The 10,819-nt window shown below is 36.5% G+C and overlaps 1 pseudogene; it reads right to left on the bottom strand.

Annotated features, from left to right (window-relative positions):
• Positions 1–1,557: 1,557 nt before the first annotated feature.
• LOC101712701 (protein BTG4 pseudogene) lies at positions 1,558–2,277 on the bottom strand (annotated as a pseudogene).
• Positions 2,278–10,819: the final 8,542 nt, after the last annotated feature.

Genomic DNA, 10,819 nt, shown 5'->3' with positions numbered 1-10,819 from the left:
CATATGTTTATTTGCTATTTCTACTTTTTTGTCTGAGAAATGTTTGTTCATTTCAGATGCCCATTTTTGGATTGGGTCTTTAAATTTGAGAGGTCTGATCTGTTTAAGTTCTTTATAGATTCTAGATAGTAGGCCTTTGTCCGAGGAACAGCAGGTGAGAATTTTTCCCACATTGTGGGTTGTCTCTTCACACTGCTGGTGGTTGCTCTTGCCGTGCAGAAGCTTTTTAGTAAGAAGAGATCTCACTTGTTGATTGTGCTAGTTCACGGGCAACTGAGGTTTTGTTCATGAAATCTTTTCCTACACCAATGTCTTCAAGAGTTCTTCCTAAACTCTCTTCCAGCTAGTTTAGTGTTTCTGTTTGTGTGTGTGTGTGTGTGTGTGTGTGTGTGTGTGGAAAAGTTTATTAATAGCATCCAGCTAACCAAAGATGAAACAAAACAAATTTCACATATAGACTGATGAGCATTTAATCCATTTAAATTTAGAACAATAAACAAAAAGTCTACATAAATATTTTTAGGGCAGAACATAAATTTTAAAACTTGCCATTAAAAATAACATGGGTAATAAAGGACAAAAATTAAGAATGCTGATTTCTATAGTTGGCATAGCCACTAATATTCAACATATATAAAATGGAGAGGGGGATTAAGGACTGTTTCAGCTTCCTAATGTTTTTCTTTTGCAATTCTGGAGAAAACTTAAAATATTTTGTGGTAGAAAAGCTAATGGACATTTTAGCACCACTGTAGGCTTTTTTTTCTATGATTGAATAAAATTAAATTCAAACTCTTAATAAGTACTGCCTCTAGTATGGGATTCTTATCAAATTGTCTGTCTGTGTATCCATTTTTAAATCTGTACATATACAGAGAAAGGGAAGATAGAGACCATCAATATTAATAATGGTCAGCTTTGGATAGTAGATATTTTTATTTTCTTTGTGGTGTGTTGTTCTGTTTAGCTTAAATTCTTTATAACAAGCATGTATCACTTTTATAAAATAAAGCATATTAAGTCTTAGAAAGAAATTTTTAAAGACACATAAAGAAGGGAATTTTGTACTTTAGAATAATTCTTAAGCTCTTACTGGACTTGTGAAATAGAACAGTTATAGCCAGAAATAAAGTTGAAGCCAGAACATTATATTATCAGGATCACCCTTCCATAACCAAAAATCTACTTTTAAAACAATTGCTAATGAAGAAATGCAAACTACTAAAACTCCCTAGAAACAAACAACCAGTATGGTATTAAAAACAGTACCTTTATTTAAACTGTTAATTTTAATAATTCATTGAATTTTGTCACAGATTAATATCTTTATTCTGTTACTTCACTGGGTGCATTAAGTAACAGTACATAAAATTTCATAAAAAATTAAATAAGAATTAAAAAGTACAGCTAAGAACAGAGTCTTAATCTGTGTGAGAGGATTCAGCATTATGCATTTTTTTCTATTTCATGGGCCTCTCAAGAGCCTCAGACTCATTTTCATTTTAGGAAAGACAAAGCCTGTCCTTTAAGCTCTTGCACCGCAACCTTGTCACAGTATTATCGATTTGACTTGATCCAGTGGTACCTGTCCATGCAGTGGGCAGTGACAGGCCTGTAGCACTTGGGGATCCTATGTGCAGCATGACAGGCAACCCGGTTTCCTAGAACTCCTGCACAACCCTCTGCCACATTCTTTCGGGGGGTGGTGTAGAGCTAAGATGGGCAGAGCCATTTCAAGTTTTCAGCCTGATAGACACTCTTGGGATTGCTTACTTTAGGGATGACCTGAGATTCCATGCTACCACTTTCTTCACCAGAGGACATGCCAGAGGAGAAGTCTAATGAGGCTCTAGTAGCAGCATAACTGATTTGTTGAGTTAACTCCCATTCCTCCTATCTGCCTTTAAAAAAAGCAACTATAAATGGATGGTTTTTTACACCATACCTACAGCACACTTGATAGGGATCTACCCATACAGTCAGCTTTCTTGGAAGTCCCAGGTGAAAATAATTCACTTTACTCTCAGCACAAGCCCTTTTTAAAAAGGGGTCATTATTCTGATTGTTTGTCCTGATACACCTGAAGGCTTGTCCTTTACAAGGGCAACTGGGGTGCCAGTGACCTCTATATGTTTCAAATAAGATTTTCATCAGCTTTTCTGCAAAGTCATCTATTTGCTGTTTATTCAATTTTTCATGTTTTTTCACCAATCTTGTGATGAAGAAAACTGCTGCTGCAATTTCATCTCTCATGATTTAAGAACAATCTATGAGGAGTCCAGCAAAATCTCTCTAGTCCCAAAGAGAAGTAGGCCAGAGTTAGAAGGCTCTTACATTTGATTACAATTTGCACTTATACCTCTAGTGTTTCTGTTTTAATATTAAAATCTTTAATCCATTTAGATTTTAGTTTAGTTCACGGTGAGAGATATAGGTCTAGTTTTAGTCTTTGGCAAGTTGAAACCCAATTTTCCCAGTACCATTTATTAAAGAGGCTATCTTTCTTCCAGTGAGGGTATTTGGCTCCTTTGTCAAAGATGAGGTGGCTGAATGTGTCTGGAGCTCTTTCTGCCTCTTCTAATGTACTCCACTGGTCCTCAGGTCTGTTTCTTTGCCAGTACCATGCTGTTTTTATCACAGTAGCTTTTTAGTAATAGTTTCAAGTTGGGGGTAGTAATACCCCTTGCCATGTCTCTCTTACCTAGAATTGCTTTTGCTATTCTGGGTCTCTTCTTGTTCCAAATGAATTTTTGCATTGTTTTCTCAAGGCCCATGAACCATACTACTGGGATTTCATTTGGGATTGCATTGAATCTATATAGCAGTTTTGGAAATGTGGCCATTTTCACTATGTTGATCCTTCCTACCCTGGAGCAAGGGATGTCTTTCCATTTTCTGATATCATCTTCAATTTCTCTTTTCAGAATGCTGTAGTTTTCAGAGAAGAGGTCTTTGATTTCTTTTCTTAGGTTGATTGATAGGTGTTTCAGGTTTTGTATGCTATTGTGAAAGGAATTGTTTGCCCTATTTCTCTCTCAATGAATCTGTGTTAATGTAGAGGAAAGCTATTGATTTTTGTATGTTGACCTTGTATCCAGCTACTTTACTGAATTTGGTTATTAAGTCTAGAAGTCTTTTGGTGGAGTTTTTGGGTCTTCTATATAGAGTATCATGTCATCTGCAAATAACAATAATTTGACTTCTTCATTTCCTATCTTTATTCCTTTTTTTCCTCTTGTCTAATTGTTATGGCTTATGTTTCCAAAAATATATTGAACAGGAGTAGTGATTGTGGATATCCTTGTCTTGTTCCTGATTTTAGTGTGAAGGATTTCAGTTTTTGACTACTTAGAATGATATTGGCTATTGGTTTTTCATAGATGGCTTTTATCAGATTGAGGTAGAGACTGTCTATTCCAGTTTTTTGAAGGGTTTTATCATAATAGTGTATTGGATTTTGTCAAATGCTTTTTCAGCATCTATTGAGATGATCATATGGTTTTTGTCCTTGGATCTATTAATATAGTGTATTACATTTATTGATTTGCATATGTTGAACCATCCCTGCAACCCTGGGATGAATCCCACTTGGTCAGGATGTATGATCTTCTTGATGATCTTCTGCATTCTATTAGCCAGTACCTTATTAAGGATTTTTGCATCTATGTTCATTAGTGAGATTGTCCCATAGTTCTCTTTTTTGGTTGGATCTTTCTCTGCTTTGGTGATCAAGGTGATGCTTGCTTCCAGAAATGAAGTCAAAAGAGTATTGCTTCCCTTTCTTTTTTTTTTTTTTTCTAAATTATTTTATTGGTACATTTTAAGTATACAATATGTTTACATTTATCATTGGGTGCTTGTAATTTTACATGATCTATCTTGGTTCTTATTTTTTCCCCATTGCCTGTGCGCCCTTTACCCCCTCCAACCTTCCCTATGTACATAGATTTCATTTCAATTTTTTTCTTTTCTCATAATTTTTCCTTTCCCTTCTCTCCTTTCCCCTTCCCTTCCCACCACTACTAACACTTTGGACCTTTACTTCCTAATTCAAATTATCAATTATTTGATTTAATCATTTTAATCCATAATTACACTTTCAGTTTCTCACACTAGAGAAACTATTCAGTATTTATACGTGTGTCCTATTTATTTATTTATTTTTATTTTATTTATTTACTTTTTGGTATCAGGGATTGAACTCAGATTCTTGCTCTTGTGAGGCAGGCGCTGGAACCACTGAGCTAAATCCCCGGCCCTGTGTGTCATATTTATCACACTTCAGAGGATGGCCTCAATAGGCATCCATTTAGCTATAAATGTCTCTATTTTCTCATTATTTATGGGTGAGTAGTACTCCATTTTATTTTTAAAAAACCCCACATGTTCTTTATCCAGTTTCCAGTTGATGGGCACTTGGGCTGTTTCCAAGCTTTCACTATTACAAACTGTGCCGCTATAAACATGGATGCACATATATCACTGTGGTGTGATTCTTTTAATTATTTTGGGAAGAAACACAGCAGGGGGTTAGCTAGGTCAAATGGGACCTCTAGTCCTAGTTCTTTGAGGTATCTCCATACTGATTTCCAGAGTGGTTGCACCAGTCTGCACTCCTACCAACAATGGAGAAGGGTTCCTTTCTCACCACACCCCGACCAGCATTTGCTATTGGTCGATTTCTTAATAGCAGCCATTCTTTCTTAGGTGAGGTGGAATCTCAGTGTTGTTTTCATCTGCATCTCTTGAATGACCAGTGATGTTGAACATTTTTTCATATATTTATTAGCTGGTTTTGCTTCTTTGTCTGAGAAATATCTGTTCCTTTTGGATGCCCATTTTTGAATTGGATCTTTGAATTTGGGGGGTCTGATTTTTTAAAATTCTTTATATATTCTCGATAGTATACTTTTGTCTGAGGTACAGCTGCTAAAAATTTCTTTCCACATTGTAGGTTGTCTCTTAGCTCTGTTGGTGGTTTCTCTTGAAGTGCAGAAATTTTGGAATAGGATGAGATCCCAGTTATTCATTCTTTGTGCTAGCTCCCATGCTACTGAGGATTTGTTCATAAAGTCTTTTCCTATGCCAATGTTATCAATAGTTCTGCCTAACTTATCTACCAGCAAGTTTAGTGTTTCTGTCTTAATATTTAGATCTTTATTCCACTTTGATCTTAGATTAGTGCATGATGATAAATATAGGTCTAGTTTCAATCTTTGGCAGGTTGAAATCCAGTTTTTCCAACACCATTTATTAAATAGGCTGTCTTTCCTCCAATGAGGGTGGTTGGCTCATTTTTCAAAGATGAGGTGGCTGGGTATGTCTGGAGTTATTTCTGCATCCTCTAATCTATTCCACTGATCCTCAGGTCTGTTCTTATTCCAGTACCATGCTGTTTGTATCACAGTAGCTTGGTAGTAAAGTTTCAAGTTTGGGATTATAATAACCCCAGCCATATCTCTGTTGCCTAGAATTTCTTTTGCTATTCTAGGTCTCTTCTGGTTCCAAATGAATTTTTGGATTGTTTTCTCTAGTTCTGTGAAGTATATTGTTGGAATTTCAATTGGCATTTCATTGAATCTTTATAGTAGTTTTGGAAGTATGGCCACTTTCACTATATTGGTTCTTCCTACCCAGGAAAAAGAGATATCTTTCCATTTTCTTATATCCTCTTCAATCTCCTTTTTCAAGGTATTGTAGTTTTCAGCGTAGAGGTCTTTGCTTCCTTTGCTATGTTGATTCCTAAATATTTCATTTTTTAGATGCTATTGTAAAAGGAATTATTTCCCTAATTTCTCTCTCAATGAGTCTGCTATTTGAGTATAAGAAGGCTATTGTTTTTTGAGTGTTGACCTTGTATCCAGCTGCTCTACTGAATCAGTCAATTAAGTCTAGAAGACTTTTGACCAAGTGTTTTCGGTCTTCTATGTAAAGTATCATATCAGCAAATAATGACAGTTTAACTTCTTCCTTTCCTATCTTTATTCCTTTTATTTCTTTCTCTTTTCTAATTGTGGTGGCTAATGTTTCCAGAACTATCCTTATCGGGAGTGGTGATAATGGGCATCCTTGCCTTGTTCCTGATTTTAGAGTGAAAGTTTTCAATTTTTGACCATTTAGTATGATGTTGGCTGTTGGTTTTTCATAGATAGCCTTAATCGGTTGACATAATGACCTTCTATTCCAATTTTCTGTAGCGTTTTTATCACAAATGGGTGTTGGATTTTGTCAAATGCCTTTTCTGCATCTATTGAGAGGATCATATGGCTATTGTCCTTGACTCTGTTAATATAGGGTATTACATTTATTGATTTACAGATGTTGAACCATCCTTGCATCCCTGGGATAAATTCGACTTGGTCAGGGTGTATGATCTTCTTCATGACCCTATGTATTCTGTTTGACAGTATTTTGTTGAGGATTTTTGCATCTGTGTTCATTAGGGAGATTGGTCTATAGTTCTCTTTTAGGGTTGGGTCTTTCCCTGGCTTTGGAATCCAAGTAACACTTGCTTCTAGGAATGAATTTGGAAGCTTTGCTTCCCTTTCAATTTCCTTGATGAGTTTAAAAATTAATGGTGATACTTCTTTAAATGTCTTATAGAATTCAGCAGTGAAGCTATCAGGACCTGGGCTATTCTTTGTTGGTAAATTTTTTATTACATTTTCAATTTCACTCATTGAAATTGGGGTGTTTAGAACTTCTATATCTTCTTCATTTAACTTTGGAAATTTGTATGTGTCTCGGAATCTGTCCATTTCTTCTGTGTTTTCCATTTTATTAGAGTACACGTTCTCAAAGTAGGTATTGATTATCCTCCAGATTTCTGTTGGATCTGTTGTGACTTCACCTTTTTCATTCTTAATTGCAAGGATTTGAGCCTTTGCTTTCCTGTTTTTGATAAGGTTGGCTAAAGGTTTATCAGTTTTATTTATTCTTTCAAAAAAACAATTCTTTGATTCATTAATTTTTTGTATCATTCCCTTAGTCTCCATTGCATTGATTTCTGCTTGGATCTTTACAATTTCCTTTCTTGTATGAGCTTTGGGTTTGTTATGCTCTTCTTTTTCTAGGAGCTTGAGGTTCTGCCTTAGGTTATTTAACTGGTTCTCTCTGTTGTCCTGATATGGGCATTCACTGCTATGAATTTCCCACATAGAGCTGCTTTCATTGTGTCCCACAGATTCCTGTATGTTGTACTGTCATTGTCATTTACTTGTAGAACCTGTCTAATTTCTTCTTTAATTTCCTCTGTTACCCATTGGTTGTTCAGGAGGGTGTTATTAAGTTTCCATGTATTTGAGGGAGTTTTGTGGTTTCTTATGTTATTGATCTTCAATTTTATTGCACTATGGTTGGATAATATACCGGGGATATTTTCAGTTCTTTTACATTTACTTAGACATGTTCTATGAGCTAGCATGTGGTCTATTTTGGAGAATGAACTGTGTGCAGCTGAAAAGAATGTGTATTCTGATTTTGTGGAGTGGAACACTTTGTAAATAAGTAGTAAGTCATTTGTTCAATAGCTTGGTTCAGTTCTAGCATAACATTGTTAATTTTTTTTTTCTAGATGATGTGTCCATTTGTGATAGAGGGGTGTTGAGGTCCCCCACTACAATTGTATTAGTGCTTATTTGGTTTTTCATGTACATTAATATTTGTTTTTTATAGTTGGGGGCATTTATATTTGGTGCATATATATTTAGGATTGTCATCTGTTCCTCTTGAATTCTTCCCTTAACAAAGATTCAGTGACCATCTTTGTCTCTCTTAATTAGTTTTGGTTTGAAATCTACTTTGTCTGCAAATAAGATTGCTACCCCCACTGTTTTCTGGGTTCCTTTGGAGTGGAGAACTGCTTTCCATCCTTTTACTTTCAGTCTATGAATTTCCTTTTCAGTTAGGTTGTGTTTCTTGTATACAGCATATTGCTGGATTTTGCCTCTTAATCCATTCTGTCAGTCTGTTTTGATTGGTGTATTGAGGCCATTAACATTGATAGGTATAATTGATAGATACTGATTTATACTTGTCATGATGTTTTACTTTAGTTGGCTCTTTTATTTCTTTTTTTTTCTCCCTTTCATTTTAGTGTCTTACCTTGCCTGGTGGATTCCCTCTGTTGGGCCTCATGGAGTTGTGACCTTCATCGTCTTTTTCTAGGGTGTTGCTTAGGATTGTTTGGAGTGCTGATTTGGTGTTCATGAAATTTCTCAGGTGTTCTTTGTCATGGAAGTATCTAATTAATTTACCCATCAATTTGAAAGATAATTTTCCAGGATACAACAGTCTAGGTTGGAAGTTATTTTCTTTTAGAGCTTGAAATACTTCACTCCAGGCTCTCCTTGATTTGAGGGTTTGTGTTGAGAAATCTGCCACGATTCTGATGGGCTTTCCTTTGTAGGTGATTTCTTTCTTTTCTGTAACTGTCTGTAGGATTTTGTTCTTCTGTTAGGTTTCTGGGATTTTGACTATTATATTTCTAGGTGTAGATTTTTTTTAATCATGTTAGTTGGAGTTCTATATGGCTCACTTATCTGTATGTCCATTTCTCCACCTCTGTCTGGGAAGTTATCTACTATTACTTCTGTGAACAGTTTTTTTTTTATATCAATTGTACTTTCTCCTGTTTTTTTCATGTACTCCTATCAGTCATATGTTATTCTTCTTTGCATCATCTAGTAGCTGCTGGATTGATTTCTCATGGTCCCTTACTGTGTTTAAGAAATCTCTGTTTTCATGGTCCTTAAGTGCAATCCTGTCTTCTATATCTGATATTCTGTCTTCAGATTGTCTTAATCTGCTCTCCATGCTTTCAATGGAGTTTTTAATCTCCTGAGTATCTGTTTGAATCTGTTTCATGGATTCCATTTCTTTCTTAAGGTGAGTGATCATGGTTTCCATTTCTTTCTTATGTTGGGCATTCATGGCTTCCAGCATGTTTCGGAGCTCATCTATTTTCTTATCCGTTTCTGTTCTAGAGCCTCCAATCATGTCTTTCACTCTGCTCACCATCTCTGTAGTTATCTGGGAGATTATTTCTGCTTTGAATTTTTCTACAGCCTCATGCATCTGTTTTGTTACTTCCTGTGCTATCAGTTCAGGATGTCCAGGTGGTTGATTATCAGCCTTTTCTACCTCGTTTTCCCCAGAATTTGCCTTCTGTGTGGTGGAAGCCTGAGTTTGTGCCTTGTTTAAATTTCTTCTCATTTTTGTTTTTGGTACTGTCCTTGGTTTAATTCCTGGGTTTATATTTCAGAGTTGCTTAATGTAGGTATCTTTGTTATTTGTGTATAAAACCCTTTTAGAATGATTTGTTTTCAGAGATGTCTTCCAGATAAAGCTGGTGTTTAGGTTTTGAGTCTCTAATGTCTCTGAGGCTATTTCATTTTCATTGTACCAGGAAGGAAAACTGATTAGATCAATCACAACATCTTAGTCCAAATGATACAATCAACAATGCCATAGCATCAAGCGCAGGTTAGAAAATGACAATTTGTAGTAGTTATTAATCTCTCACATTTAACTGTATGACGTAAACAAAACCAAGGACCAACCCAAAATATGTTTACAATGAATTAACTCTTCAATATAGCAACTTTACCCTTTGGGATGGGGAGTTAGAAGGAGTTGGGGAGGGAGGCACAGGTAGAAAGATCAGGAAAGATTAGCGTTGAGGCCAGAAGACACAGGAAGATCACACAATCTCTGAGAAATTGTTAAAGGCAAGAGGAAAAGGCAGAATGAAAGAATAAAGACATGAACAAAACCACCTAACAGAAATAGGAAGGCTAGATGCTGTATTTACTTTCCTTTAAAACTGATGATAATCAAGAGAAGGAAAAAGAGAAAAAAAGAAAAATAAAGGAGAAAGCTGAATTCAGTCCTAGAAGGAACAAATACAGAGATGAAGAGCAATTTTAGACAGTGAGAGAATGAGAGAGAGAGAGAGAGAGAGAGAAGATAAATGAAAGAATAAAAGAGAAAAGTAAAAATTTGAAAAGAGTAGAGAAAAGTAAAAATTTAGAATTAAAAATAAGAGAAAAATTTTTTTTTCTTTTTTGGAAATAGTAAAAAATAAAAATGATGAGCCTCCTTCAGGGTATGTCTCTACTGTCACAGTAGGCAATATAGGCAGCTGTGTGCATATACAAGTCAATGAGTACCAGCAAGCCAGTAGCAGACCTGTGAGAGTCAGGCAGATTTCTGGCTCCTAGTCCCAATTTGAGTTCCCTGTCCTCCTGCAGTGTTGAACTCTGCAAAGCTCTATTGCAGGTTCCATTTGCCCTTCCCCTGAAGATAGTGCAGGTTCAGATGTTAGGTGATGATCCCAGGGGGCGATCCCTCCAACTTACCAAGTACAGTGGTCTGATGTGCCTTTATTGTAGAGATTCTCTGTACTTTTCTGCTGAGCTTCAGTTTTCATTCAGGAGCCTGAGAGGCCCCCTTTCTGTTACTGACTTCTGCTCTATCTTGTGGTGCTCAGGACAAGTGCCTTTATAATCCCCTGTGCCTCTATAGTGTGGAACCAGGTAGCAGATGAGCTAGGAGGCCAGAGGCGGGGGGTGTTCACATGGATGAGGGAGGTGGAGGGGAGCAGGACTGGGCTCTGCTGGTGCCTGCACAGCTAAGCAGAGCCTGGAATGGAGCTGGGGGCTTCACGCTACCTGGCTCCTCAGCTTGCGCTGGTTGGTCATGCCGAGCAGAGTGTGGAATGGGGCAAGAGCTCCAAGCCATGCCTGGAACTTCCCCATGCTGTTTTTATCACAGTAGTTTTGTTGTATAGTTTCAAGTTGGGGATTGTGATACGCCTTGC

This window comes from Heterocephalus glaber, unplaced genomic scaffold (assembly GCF_053883595.1).
Source record: "Heterocephalus glaber isolate CG9 unplaced genomic scaffold, H.glaber_assembly_v1.0 deba00001666, whole genome shotgun sequence".
NCBI classification, from domain to species: Eukaryota; Metazoa; Chordata; class Mammalia; order Rodentia; family Bathyergidae; genus Heterocephalus; species Heterocephalus glaber.
Note: the sequence above shows the minus strand (reverse complement) of the source record. Positions and strands in the feature narration are given on the sequence as shown.